Below are 14,122 nucleotides of genomic sequence, written 5' to 3'. Positions count from 1 at the left end.
TTCTAACACAAGATAGAGCCCTGTCACTATGTTCTGCCTCCTTCTAAGTGTACGGATACTGTTTGCATGATACTTGTTAAAATTATCTCTTAACGGCAACTTTTACACATCTTGGGGAGCTGCATGTGTACAAGATAGTGCCCCCTTCTTGTCCCCACTAGCCTGTCTTTCCCTGTTGCTGCTAAAAGCATAGTGTGGCATCTTAACCAAGTTCAGGGGCCTTTAGTAAACACTTGGTGAAAAGGCTTAAAACACCCCGACTTGAAACACACATCTCTCTCTCCTCTTTTTTAAAAATTTACTTATTTGTTCATTTATGGCTGTGTTGTGTCTTTGGCTGCGTGGGCCTTTCTCTAGTTGCAGCGAGCAGGGGCTACTCTCTAGGTGGGGGTGCTTGGACTTCTCAGTGCAGTGGCTTCTCTTGCTGTGTAGCATGGCCTCGAGGGCTCACAGGCTTCAATAGTTGGCGGCTCCTGGGTTCTAGAGCACAGGGCCAGTAGTGGTGGAGCACGGGCTTAGTTGCTCCATGGCATTTGGGATTTCCCAGTCCAGGGGTCAAACCCATGTCTCCTGCATTGGCAGGTGGATTCTTTACCACAGAGTCACCAGGGAAGCCCAGCACATTGCTTTTTATAGTATTCTTGCTACCTGGTTGATTTCTCTTCTGAAAGGAAACATTCATAAGGATATTTTAAAATCTTTAGTCACATATTAAGTAGTAATCCACTGTCACATCTCACTGTAACATATCATTGACCTTACTTGGTTTTCATCAGACCATATGTCTTGCTTCATAGGTCAAAGCTTTGAGCCCTTAGAAGTTCCTCCTACTTTTATCTTTGCCAGTGGCCAAGGACTCAGAATAACACACCGAGTCTTGCCTTGAAAACATTGTAGATATTTTACCTAACATCTGAGTCAGCATATTTCCAACTTCAAGAAATGATGTGTCACCCTCAAAGAGTCTGCTTCCCACATTTCCCATTGGTACTAGTAGATAGAGTGAGCCAGGAGAGCTGGGCATATAGGGTGGGACTTGGAGAGCTTGAGCATAAACTGCTTCACACTGCTTCACTGCAAAAGCCCCTGAACGTACTCAGAACACATTAAGTGAAAGTTAAAGGCAGAACCAGATGTTTGAGGTTAGCCAGAGCCCCTCTGGGTTGTAGAGTCCCTGCTTAGCCACTGTCTTATTCCATCTCTGCTACAGCCCTGCTGTTATAGCTGTGAGGTTCACTCTTATTGCCACGTACACTGTTAATATGATGTTAAAGTCATTATAAGGTTTATAGTCCAAACAGTTGGTAAATTTCCAGTATATAGTTCTCAAATCAAATTTTACTAACAGCTCATAAGTGCTCTCATCTATACCTTGCGGAACCTTAGAACACTATTGTCACATTTGACTTAATTTGTTCTTTTTATTCTGCAAAGGTGATTTTGCTTCCTTCTGGAACAGTACTAGATAACAGTGGGAAGAATGATGATTTGACTGCATGTCTACCCTGGTTGCATGGAAAAGTTGAAATAATTTCTCTTTGGTTTAAATTTTGTTATGTTTGAATATTTATTTATCATTATAAGGCAGGGTTTCCCAGTTGTAAACCAGGCATTCTTAAAGTCATTGTATTAGCCAATAGACCCTAGTGTAGTACTGTACTTTCATCACCCCACTGGGACAGGACAGTGTGTCCATTTTCCATATCTAAAATTGGAAGTCCAGTGAAAATTCAAGTCCTCTCCATGAGTGAAAAACTAATTGTTCATTTTTTAAAATGAGCGTTAACCACCAGCAGCCTTGCCTTTATTTTTCCAAAAAGTAAATACAATTTATTTATAGTCTTTTATACCTACCTGATACACGTAGTTTGAAAATTAGATACCATCTACACAATGGTTTTGTGGTCTGTCTCTCATAAGTTGTATTCAATTATATACCTTGCTTTAGTTCCCCAACTTTGGGAACATAGCTCAAGGCAGTGGCCATACTATTTCTTTCATATTCGTATATGTGGAATACTTGAAGGATTTCTCCCTCCTCATCAGCTCTTAGTCTGCCTGAACACTGCATCTGCCTCTGTTCCCATTCACAGAATACCAGACATTTCAAAGTGAAAAGTAGCAAGCAAACAAGAATCTTTGGTACAAGCATGCTTGATTCTTTGAACCAAGTAGGTCGTGTCCCAGATCCAGGGCTGCATTCAGCAGGTGTACCACATGTGGCATGCTGCTGAGGGTCTGTGCTTAGGGATCACTGCTGATAACATGCCAGTTAAGTATTTTGAATGCCTCTAGGTATATATGTAAAGCATGTTATGAGCTCTGATGTGTTACAGTTATATGTAAATATCCACCTGATTTTACTACATGTCCCCTCTCAACACCCTCCCTCCCTCTGTTTTGCCAAGTCATGGTAAATCAGACATTTTTAAATTCTGGGGTTCAATAGTGACTCATGTCATTCTGGTAGGTAAGGAATTAAGAATCACATAATAACTATATGTCCTTTTCTCTTCCTACTTATATTTTTCTTTATAAATGCTCAATGTGCTGTCCTTCTTTGCCCCTGCATTTACTGTACCTATCCTCTGCACCACCAGCTTGTACCGTCCTCTGGGACCTCACTCCTCTAACCATCATCCCTTTGAAATGTTTAGGGGCAAGAGGGTATATCACTGCAGATGTTACTGTCATCATTAGTGAGTGTTTGCTAATACCTGGCATAGCTGATACAAAAGTCTGTGGAAGGTTAATAGCTTTGTAGTCCTTGTCTGTATTTTTGCCTCATTTTTTTCAACTTGGAACTCTAAGGCCCTCACCTAAGAGTCGCCTCCCTTCTTAAGGTTAATTTCCAATTCTTGAGCTTTTGATGTGAGGATATGGAGGATTCTTCAAAACTAGATATCGTGAAAAACAACACGTGACAAAGAATGTGTAGTGAAGCTGATTAAAATTTTACAAGTGAATTGGGTATAATCTCAAGAGTCTTTTTATAAACACCAAATCTGATAAACAGTGTGATTTTTGAAATTAAGTGTAAGTTCTTAAAAACCCTAATAGTTATGAAATCAAGTAGATTGGGACAACCAACTAGTTTTTGGTTGTGGGAAGAGGTAAAAATGGAAGTAGTATGTAATTATCAAAATCTATCAGCTGGTAGTAGAAGTAAGCACTAAAAGGCAAATGGGATTGCAAACATGAAGGATCTGCTGAGGAGGTGGCCAAGGAGTGTGGAAAAAACATGGTAGGAAAGCCTTGAACATAAAAACATTAAGTGTGATTCCTGATAGTTTTCTTAAGTCTCACATTTGCTGACCAGCACTGCAGCTTGTTAGAAAGCCTTCAGGGGTTTTTACTGTTGTTTTTTAAGTGAAATGTACCTTTACCTCTGATTAATGATATATAATTAATCTTTCAGTTCTTTGCTTAATAAATTCTTGCAATTTTATACTAAGAATGTTACATTTTAAAAGGCAAAAGCACTTTTGGGTTCACCAAAGTTTTCTTCTCACTTCTAGAAATCTGTGTTATAGTATATTAACGCTGTTCATAGTCACATCAGTTCTCTAGTATTCCCTGCTGCATGCTTTTCACTTTCTGATTTTCCTTTGATTTACTCTGTTTTCTTCATCTCCAGAAAGAAGCATAGGGCAGTCTCCTGCTTTTGAGGCGCTCTTCATGCATGGAAGTGATACAGTCCCTCCCTTTTTAGTGAAGACCTACATGTTTTTGTAATAATAGCATGGTTATATTGTGTTCCATTTATACCAATTTGATAAAAAAGTAAAAATCAAAGAAAAAGAATGATTTTAGAAATTTTCCGTAATCAGACTTTAGACAATTTTATTATTCTTCTGGAGAAACATGATGACATAAAAGGTCTTTTAAATCTTTTTTTAGTGAGTCAGAATAATCTGTTTTAGCTGATAATTTAATATTTAGACAATTGAATGTCAGTTAAAAGGAATCATAGAGCACAGAATAGAAATTATCCTCATTATTGTAGCATTTTGTGTATAAATAGTTAGATGTGTTTGATTCCTAAATTAAACAGTCAGGAAAATATTAGATGAAATAAACTGCAAACCGAAATAATGTGACAGATATGGTTTATACATCAGGGCTATGAGAAGTTACCTATTTTTTAGTGGCATATGAAACTTTTAAATTTTGACCATCAATACAGTATCTGTATTTCATTGAAAGACCATTTTAACATATAGACATATAGAGCTGATAACTTCCCAACACAGGTATTTCCTTGTTAGAAGCAGTAATAGTGATGTAAACCATAATTTTTACAAATCTGCTGATACAATCTTGTACGTTTTCTTAAATATTATAATTTATAATATTATAAGCAGGTAATCAAGAAAAATAAGCATTTAAAAGCCAAATACACTTTGTTTTAAAAATAGGCTTTGACTGACTGTTTCTGCTTTTCTGTGAACTAACAATGGTATTTTATTGAATTAACATAGGACTTGAAAAATACCTCCGCTGCAGGCAGCTATCTTGCTGCTGCTTAACTGCACTTAGATTACAGAAGACTGGTATTTGGTACTTATACCATTTGTGCTTTTCATTACCTTTGATGCAGAACACTTTCTATTTTATAAATCATTTTTTTCTATCTCTAGTATTTGGCTAACTTTGCACATTTTTAATAATAGTTATTTTGAGCACATTTACTTGTTTAAAATCAGACAGTAGTAATATTCTTGCTTATTGAGGGTGGTGTCTTTTTGCCTTTTCATACTGTTCATGGACTTCTTCAGGCAAAAAATTTGGAAGACTGCTCAGCAGTGGCCACAGGACTGGAAAAGTTTAGTTTTCATTCCAGTCCCAAAGAAGGGCAATGCCAGACTGTTCAGCTTACCACACAATTGCACTCATCTCACATGTTAGCAAAGTAACGCTTAAAATTCTGCAAGCTAGGCTTCAACAGTATGTGAACCACAAACTCCCAGATGTTCAAGCTGGATTTAGAAAAGGCAGAGGAACCAGAAATCAAATTGCCAGCATCTGTTGGATCATCGAAAAAGCAAGAGAATTCCAGAAAAACATATACTTTTCTGCTTCATTGACTACGCTAAAGCCTTTGACTGTGTGGATCACAACAATCTGTGGACAGTTCTTCAAGAGACAGGAATACCAGACCAGCTTACCTGCCTCCTGAGAAATCTGTATGCAGGTCAAGAAGCAACAGTTAGAAACAGACATGGAACAATGGACTGGTTCCCAAAAGGAGTACATCAAGGCTGTGTATTGTCACCCTACTTATTTATTTAACTTATATGAAGAGTATATCCTGTGAAATGCTGGGCTGGGTGAGGCACAAGCTGGAATCAAGATTGTCAGGAGAAATATCAATAACGTCAGATATGCAGATGACAGCAACTTTACGGTGAAAAGCAAAGAGGAACTGAAGAGCTTCTTGGTGAAAGTGAAAGAGGAGAGTGAAAGGCTAGCTTAAAACTCGACATTCAAAAACAAAGATCATGGCAATCTGGTCCCATCACTTCATGGCAAATATCTGGGGAAATAATGAAAACAGTATCAGACTATTTTCTTGGGCTCCAAAATCACTGCAGATGGTGACTATAGCCATGAAATTAAAAGACGCCTGCTCCTTGGAAGAAATGCTATGGCCAACCTAGACAGCATATTAAAAAGCAGAGACATTACTTTGCCAACAAAGGTCCATCTAGTCAAGACTCTGGTTTTTCCAGTAGTCATGTATGGATGTGAGAGTTGGACCGTAAAGAAGACTGAGCGTCGAAGAACTGATGCTTTTGGACTGCGGAGGAAACTGTTGAGAGTCCATTGGACTGCAAGGAGATCAAACCAGTCAATCCTAAAGGAAATCAACGCTGAATATTCCCTAGAAGGACTGATGCTGAAGCTGAAAATCCAATACTTTGGCCACCTGATGCAAAGAACTGACTCATTGAAAAAGACCCTGATGTTGGGAAAGATTGAAGGCGGGAGGAGAAGGTGATGACAGAGGACCATGTGGTTGGATGGAATCACCGACTCAATGGACATGAGTTTGAGCAAGCTCCAGGAGATGGTGAAGGACTAGAAACCTAGTGTGCTGCCGTCCATGGAGTCGCAGAGTCAGACACAACTGAGCGACTGAACAACAACAAAGGGTGGTATAGCCGTTGGTTTCCCAGTAGATTTTTGAGTTGATATTGATAGCAGGGAAGGAAATGATAGGAGGCGTGTTGGGGATTTTAGGTTGTTCTAGGATAATTCTATTTATATGGGCATCATGATATTTTAAAAGATATTTCTGTGAAAAATTAGTTCCTTTAGATGATGTGAAAACCAGAAGGGGAGTCATTTAAAATACTATGAGAATCAGATGATAATAGTTTTTCCAAGAAGGTGTCATGCCTAGTATTTCAGAGTATATTGTTACTGTGGGTAGGGTTTTTTTGCTCTGTACCTTCCTCTGTGTTGAAATAAACTCCCATAGGGGAGATGAGTAGGCTGTTTTCAGAATGGGAAAATAACCCAGTATGAAGGGGAGGGCTGGGAAGAGAGCAGCGTGTGTAGAGACATTAGTTTTGAGTTCTTTTTTTCTTTGGCCACTGGTTTGATTTCTTCTTTGTCCTGTGAAACACTGGTTTGTCTCGTTCAGTGTCCAGACAGCTAATTTCAAGGTAGTGCATAGTAATGGAGCTTCTTTTCTCAAGACTTGCAGAAAAATTTGTAGAAAGCGTGGTATAAATGAAAGATGGGAGCCCCCTGACAGCTGTTGGCAAATTGTAAGGTAACTTGGAGGTTCCTTAAGCACTTTTCCACCCTGTCTCTTCTTCTCCTGGTGCCCCTTCTTTTCCTATTGTGCTCCTCAGGTTTTAAAAAAAAAAAAGAAAACTGGTTAAGAAAATTATTTAAAGATGCCAATCTTGGTATTCACAGCTGAGGTGATTTTTTTCCTAAGAAATCCTACCAGACTCAGCCTCACTTGACATCATTAAGCTCTGGCAAAGAGGAGCCTACAGAGCTTCTGTCATTGTCAGGCTCTAACTTAAACTCATAAGCAATGTAAACCCTAACTAACTTCAGTTCAGTTCATTTCAGTCGCTCAGTCGTGTCCGACTCTTTGCGACCCTATGAATCGCAGCACACCAGGCCTCCCTGTCCATCACCAGCTCTCAGAGTCTACCCAAACCCACATCCATCGAGTCGATGATGCCATCCTGCCATCTCATCCTCTTTTTGTCCCCTCCTCCTCCTGCCCCAATCCCTCCCAGCATCAGGGTCTTTTCCAATGAGTCAAGTCTTTGCATGAGGTGGCCAAAGTATTGGAGTTTCAGTTTCAACATCAGTCCTTCCAATGAACACCCAGGACTGATCTCCTTTAGGATGGACTGGTTAGGTCTCCTTGCCGTCCACGGGACTCTTAAGAGTCTTCTCCAACACCACAGTTCAAAAGCATCAATTCTTCAGCGCTCAGCTTTCTGCACCGTCCAAATCTCACATCCATACATGACTACTGGAAAAACCATAGCCTTGACTAGACAGACCTTGGTTGGCAAAGTAATGTCTCTGCTTTTAAATATGCTACCCAGGTTGGTCATAACTTTCCTTCCAAGGAGTCTTTTAGTTTCATGGCTGCAATCCCCATCTGCAGTGATTTTGGAGCCGCCCAAAATTAGGTAGAGTCATTTGTGAGTTTTCACTAAAATTGTCTCTGACTTTGGGTCCAGCCTCCTTGTACCTGTCCCCCTGTGGCTCGAAGGTGCTTACCAACACCACTTAACAACACGAGATGCCTCTTTCCTTTTCTTTCTCTAAGCCTGCAGGTGAAATACGTAGCTTACCCAGGATGGATGGAAACAGTAAAGCTTTGTTGTTGTTTAGTTGCTAAGTCATGTCTGACTCTGCAACCCCGTGGACTATAGCCCACCAGGTTCCTCTCTCCAGGAATTTTCGAGGCAAGAATACTGGAGTGGGTTGCCATTTCCTTCTTCAGGGATCGTCCCAACCCAGGGATCAAACTCAAATCCCAACCCAGGGATCAAACTGAAGTCTCCTGCATGGGCAGGTGAATTCTTTATCACTGAGCCACCAAGGAAGCAACAGTCAAGCTTACATTGGGATTTTTCTTCTAAGTGTTCATGGACATAATTGCTCACATTCAGAGTGACCTGTGAACAGGATGAAGAAATGGGACTGCTCCAACCACTTTGGAATTATTTTTCATTATGGCTAAATTGATGTTTTTTCAAGTTTTATGAGTTCCCAACACATCAGTATACACGTAGAATTTAAATTTATGTCAGGAAACATGTTTGAAACCAAAACTTTAATTATTTAGTACTTTTAAACCATAGATAAAAATGTAAGGGAAAACTGAGATTTTTATGTTTAACAAAAACTCCCCAACATTCTAAATGCTGCTCTTTGGAAGCAGGCGACACATCGCTTCTCAGCCTTTTGGCTAAAATCAAGTGTGGAAGCAGGCGACAGTCATAACCCAAGAATTAAAATGGGCAGATGGAACTGAGGAGAAAAATAAATTCAGTATGAAGTAGCTCATACTTAATTATAAGTTAACTTGAGTGTTCCAGTGCAACAACAGAAAGCGAGATTATAATTGAGTTAAACAGTGTACTCCCTCAGCTCTTGAAAGAACCTGTATCTGTGTTGAACAGATGGCTAAGGTGCACATAGCTACAAACTAAATGCTTCTAGAGAAGGGCCCAAAGGTTTATTGCCCAGGTAGCACAGATTTTCCACTTTTTGTATCTTCTCAAAGCAAAACTTCACCCTTCAGTCTTATTTTCATTATATATGCAGTTTTGATAAGATATACTACTTTTAACTTGGCAAGAGAGCCAAAACCCTGGAGTTACCAGTTAGCCTTAGCAATTGTTAGCTCAGTAGAATGTCCATTTTGTTTTTTGTATGAAGATTAAAATGTAATCATGTAAGGGGTTTTGTGTGTCATAGTTTTAAATTCTGATAGCTTCTTTGGGATCATCACTTTTCAGTAAAAGAAACTTTGTTAAAAACACCCCCAACTGGGGACTTCCCTGGTGGTCCAGTGGTTAAGACTCTGTGCTCCCAATGAGGGAGCCAGAGTTCGATTCCTGGTTGGGAAACTAAATCCCACGTGCATCAGTGAAGATCCTGAACAGAACAATGAAGATCCTGCACAGCCAAATAAATAAAAACAGAAACACCCAGATGACCAGAAAATCTGCCTTAGAGAATAAGCCTAGGTTATTTATAGAGGTGAATTTAAGAGCCCCTTAAAAAAGAAGACATGAATTGTGTCCCAGACATGCTGCTCAGATGCTTAGTCGTGTCCGACTCCTTGCAACCCCGTGGACTGTCGCCCGCCAGGCTCCTCTGTCCATAGGGATTCTCCAGGCAAAAATACTGGAGTGGATTGTCATGCTCTTCTCCAGGGGATCTTCCCAACCCAGGGATCAAACCTTCGTCTCTCACATCTCCTACATTGGCAGACAGATTCTTTACCACTATCACCACCTGGGAAGCCCCAGACATAAATTGTACCTGAATATTTACTCAGTACATATTTAATTAGTTAATCCATGTAGCAAAACTATACAGTATAACAAATATAACCAGTCAGAACTTCAACTTTACCCACTTATCTGGACTTCACAGCATAAGTCCTTTAACTTAACGGAAATTAGGACCCAGTTGAAAAGAGCAGCATAGAAAGAAGTGTGCTTATTGCACTTCCAGGAATTGCCCCTATCTTAAACGACACACACAAGGCTTTACTTAAATGTTTTATTTGAATTTACTACATAATCTGTTTTTATATATATATATATATATATATATATAGTTTTAAAAAAAGAAGGACCCACGCCAACTTTTAAAAGAGGCTATTTTTGTAAATGTCCTTTAGACACCTGGTTTGGAACTCAGAGCATGATAAGCATATAAGTTGGCAGAACACATCAAGTGGTGAACTTTGTTTTTTGTTTTTTTCATGAAGTGAACTTTAATTTCAAAGCTAGCTTGGGAAGTCCTAAGTAACCTTATGCTAGAAAGTTAGTGTAGTATTAACACAGGAGAATTATGTGTTCTTTCTTGTATTATTGGAAGGAAGCACATTCACATAAAGAAGAAATAAGCAGAGCTTTTCTGAAGACAGTAGAATTATGGCAGCAGACGGCTTCTTCCCTGCACTTTCATTGTGCTTTAGAACTTGTAAATTCTCAGGGACAAGGGTATTACTTGTGATCTTTTTGACCATGATTAACTTCATAAGTTGACTCACAGCTGTAATAAAGGAATGAGGAATGGAAAAGGAGTTTTCAAGAAATGACAGGGAAACATGGGGCAGGGGCTGCAGAAGGCCTTGTGTATGAGAAAAAGCGGGGGCGCCTGAGCAAAAATTAACTGAGTTGTTAACTCTAATTGAGGAAACCGATAGAACACAGTGTTCACTTTACTCCACTTCTTTGCCCCCTGGTGGATAATGTCAGAAGAAAGGCTGTTCTAGGTCACACCTGGGTCCGTTGTTAAGAACGGCTTGGACAGGGAAGCATTTGCTGGTCTTTCTCAAGACATCGTATGTCCTTGTATGTTCTCAGTGTGTCTCTCCAAGCATTAACCAGGAGCACTGCTTCTAATACGTCATGTGAAGTAGCGCTTTTTGGAGTCATCAGATTCTGGGAGTATAAAGCACAATGGCTGTCAGCATGCTAAACTTAAAACACGGCCTCTACCCATACACACCTTATGGCATGTCTAAAAAGCAAACTGGCTTTTCTGACGCAACTGGAGAAAAATGCCAAAAGGAGTCAGGATTTTGATTGTCAGCCCTTGAGAATGGGTGTTATTTCAAAATGTGGACAGAATGGGAAGCAATGGCATTACTCAGAGGGAAGAGACATGAAGCAGGATTCAGTGAGAGAAAGAACATGGTAGGTAGAGAGGATAGAAAGTCACTGATTGTTGCAAACTGGGTTGGGAAACAAAATCAAATGTGCCAAATGGGGCCAGGTAGTAGAGAACCTTTAAAACCAAAGTATTTGTCCACTTGATCTGGTGGACAGTGAGTAGAAGTGTTTGCCCCAGTACCAAGGAATGACCTTTCTCCACCCTCATGCCATCTCAGTTCTCAACTGGGAAGGAAAGGATAGCAGGGTTAGAGTGATTCTGTAGTTCTTTTGAAACGATGAACTTAAATATAATGATTATGTGGATGAACATGAATCCAGAAAGGGTTCGAATTTACCCCGAAGCATTTGCTACCTATTATAGGAGCATAATCATCAGAGAAATGATGCTTCAGACACCCAGTGTCATCAGAAAGTAACAGTAGAAGTTGATGTAGGAAAATCACAGCCTTTGAACCCGTATTCTCAAAAGGAAAATGTTTCTCATGGATCTAAAATGAGAACAGAAAAAGAAATCAAGCTTGTGATCCAGAAACCTAGTCAAGAAGTGCTGATTGCCAAGGCGGTTATTTCACTTAAGGCATTTGCTGTTGAGAAGAAGGATGGTGTGCCAGGATCTGAGATGAAGGACAGAGTCAAGGGGTCTGGGAAGATGGTGCATCAAAGAGGATCGTCCTGCTGGTGAAGAAGCAGCCTGGCTCAGCAGGTGCTGAGTAATTCGGTGAAAGACCAATTTCTCTAATGCTGCAGTCTAGGTTCCAAGTTATATGCTGGATCATAAGCAGTTTGTTTTTTTTTTAATGCATTTTTCTGTAGCTGTAAACAAAATGGGCAAAAATCGTATTGTGAAGTCTGTCCAAAAAAGGGGAGGGAGAGAGGAAGAGAACTCACCACATCATGGGTAGTTAACTCTTCCTCTCTTGTTTTAAAGCACTGAACAGAGCCAGACAGAGAACACCATCTGGAGGGGGTGTTCCAGTTCAAGAAAGAGGCTGGGGGAAATCCAAACTTGGTTTAGACTGGTTGCTAATTGTAGTGGGGGCTGGCTTAAAAGCATGCTGATTTTATTTTATTTTTTTATGGACATAACCTGTCACAGGGAAAAAGATCTTGTAAGTTCAGTAGTGACTTACAGCGTTTTATCTAATGACTTCAGGAGGTGTGTTCTAGACACTGGTCACACTGGTGACCACCCATGTTAAGGATCTGTACTGACTGGTCGCTCGCTGGCCATCATGCACTGGGACCATATGGAAAAATGGAAACTCCGTTATGTTTTTGGCATGGGGTCTTAGCACATTGGCAGAGGCTCCCACAGGTGCTGCAGATAAAAAGCAAGACTGATGGTGACTCAGTGGCAGGATGAAGCGATGGGGGAAGACTCTAGGGAAAGCAAAGACTGAGACTGTCAAGGACGTTTGTGAATAAGGAGGTGGGGGGTAGCGGGGGACAGCATTTGATGTTTCACACAACAGGGTAAGTGTTATTTTGCAATACCATTGTATATTTAAGCAGTGTTTACCAAACTTTCTAATTATAAACTAAGTGGGATCCTTGTCAAAATACAGATTCTCAAACCTGGAATCACTTTCTAGGCAGGGGTCTAGGAAACTCTATTTTTAACAAATGCTCCAGATGAATATCCTTGGCCAAGTTTAGGAAACACTTAGGCCAATTCAGTCAGCCTTAATGTCAGCAAATTGTTGTGATTTTTTTTTTATTGTATTTTATTAAAGTATAGTTGATTTACAGTGTTAATTGTCATAATTTTGAGTTAATGTAAATTAATGGACTTTTCTTGTCCTAGTGATAGGTACTTCTGTATCATGTGGCAGTGGAAATATAATAAATATCAGTGTTGACAGACTCATAATTTTAGGGGTCGGTAGCTTATCCTTTGTGTGAAATTTGCCTGTCTTGTAAAAAAAATATTAGGCGCTGTCTTGGGGAGATAAAGATGCACTCAGAGATATGCTGCATTTGTGCCCGTGGGTGCACAGTGGCATCTGCCTCTTTCCATTCTCACTTCATCTCTGTTCCCACTTCACTCTTGTTTTTCCCTCTTCCTCTTGTTCCCTGCATTGTCTCAGAAAATACAACCTTGAGTTACCGAAGTTTTTATCCTGAAAGATGAGTTCGCTTGCTCAGTATAAAATGTAAAAACTTGCAAGGTGACCGGGCCTCTGGTCCCATCAACACTTCATTTTCCCTTCCAGGTCCTCATTTGAGTTAACTTCATGTGACCCAAGGGTGGCGGCATCTTCCACTTGGTTCTCATCTAGTCTCCTGATTGTCCTGTGCCAGCTGCCGAGCTAGGTGGCCCTTCCACTCCAGTGATTTTTTACCCCTGGTTCCTAGGAAGTGTTTGTTTCTGTTTTATTTCTCTCTGGATGGAGTGGACTGTATACCTGCATCCAGCCTTATCCCTGTAGTAAAATCTAAGATTCTAAGTCACAGAACTGAAATTCACAGACAGTACTATATGGAAGGATCTTGATTTTTCTTTCTGTTTTATATCTCTAACTCAAGGGTGCTTTTCTAGTTTGCAAGAGATTATCAGTCTTACTAGGACATTCCTAATATTTGGTATCTGTGCTTCCCCATTCTTTCTTCCTTACAAACATGCATATTCTCAAGGAGACTTTTCTCAGCTCAGTCCATTTACTTGCATCATCAGAGGACTGCAACTTCTGTAGCTGTCTTCTTTGTGCAGTTCAGGTTATGCATAGATTTTATCCAAAGGCCAATCTAAAGGGAAGTACCTTAGAAGGAAGATGCCTTCCTTTATTTTCTCTTTGGATAAAAATCTTATACGTGCAACTGGAGATTGTTTTTGCTTGTCTAAACCATGTCAATCTTTTTGCTTTTAACAAATCTGGTCACAGTTCACACAAAGAAAGAAATCACCCTGTCCTGCATTTCTCAAAGAGTTTACAATCTATAGACAAGGCAGAAACATGTGAAAAGTAAAATAAGTGTATCAGACTCTACCCCACAGTGTCACACAGCACAGGAAGCTACACAGTAAAAGCCAACTTTCTGGTAAGGAGAGAGTTGATTATCTGTAAACATAAACAGATCCAGTTGCTTTTCTCTCTGACACAGAGAAAATGATTACCTTTCTGGCATCTTCTGGAAGAAGCATAAGCATGTCTGTCTGCTTCTTTCTCTCCTTTGCCTCAGAGGTCCATCCCATCATGACCTCTCTCCTTCCTTTGCAC

At 40.0% G+C, this 14,122-nt stretch overlaps 1 protein-coding gene across 1 annotated transcript in view; it reads left to right on the top strand.

Moving 5' to 3' along the window:
- The window catches only part of KCMF1 (potassium channel modulatory factor 1), a 79,827-nt gene that overhangs the window by 52,418 nt on the left and 13,287 nt on the right, over window positions 1-14,122 (top strand). The gene's annotated exons all lie outside the window — the stretch shown is intronic.

Source organism: Odocoileus virginianus, chromosome 2 (genome assembly GCF_023699985.2).
Source record: "Odocoileus virginianus isolate 20LAN1187 ecotype Illinois chromosome 2, Ovbor_1.2, whole genome shotgun sequence".
Taxonomy (NCBI): Eukaryota; Metazoa; Chordata; class Mammalia; order Artiodactyla; family Cervidae; genus Odocoileus; species Odocoileus virginianus.
This window is presented reverse-complemented; position numbering and strand designations above follow the sequence as displayed.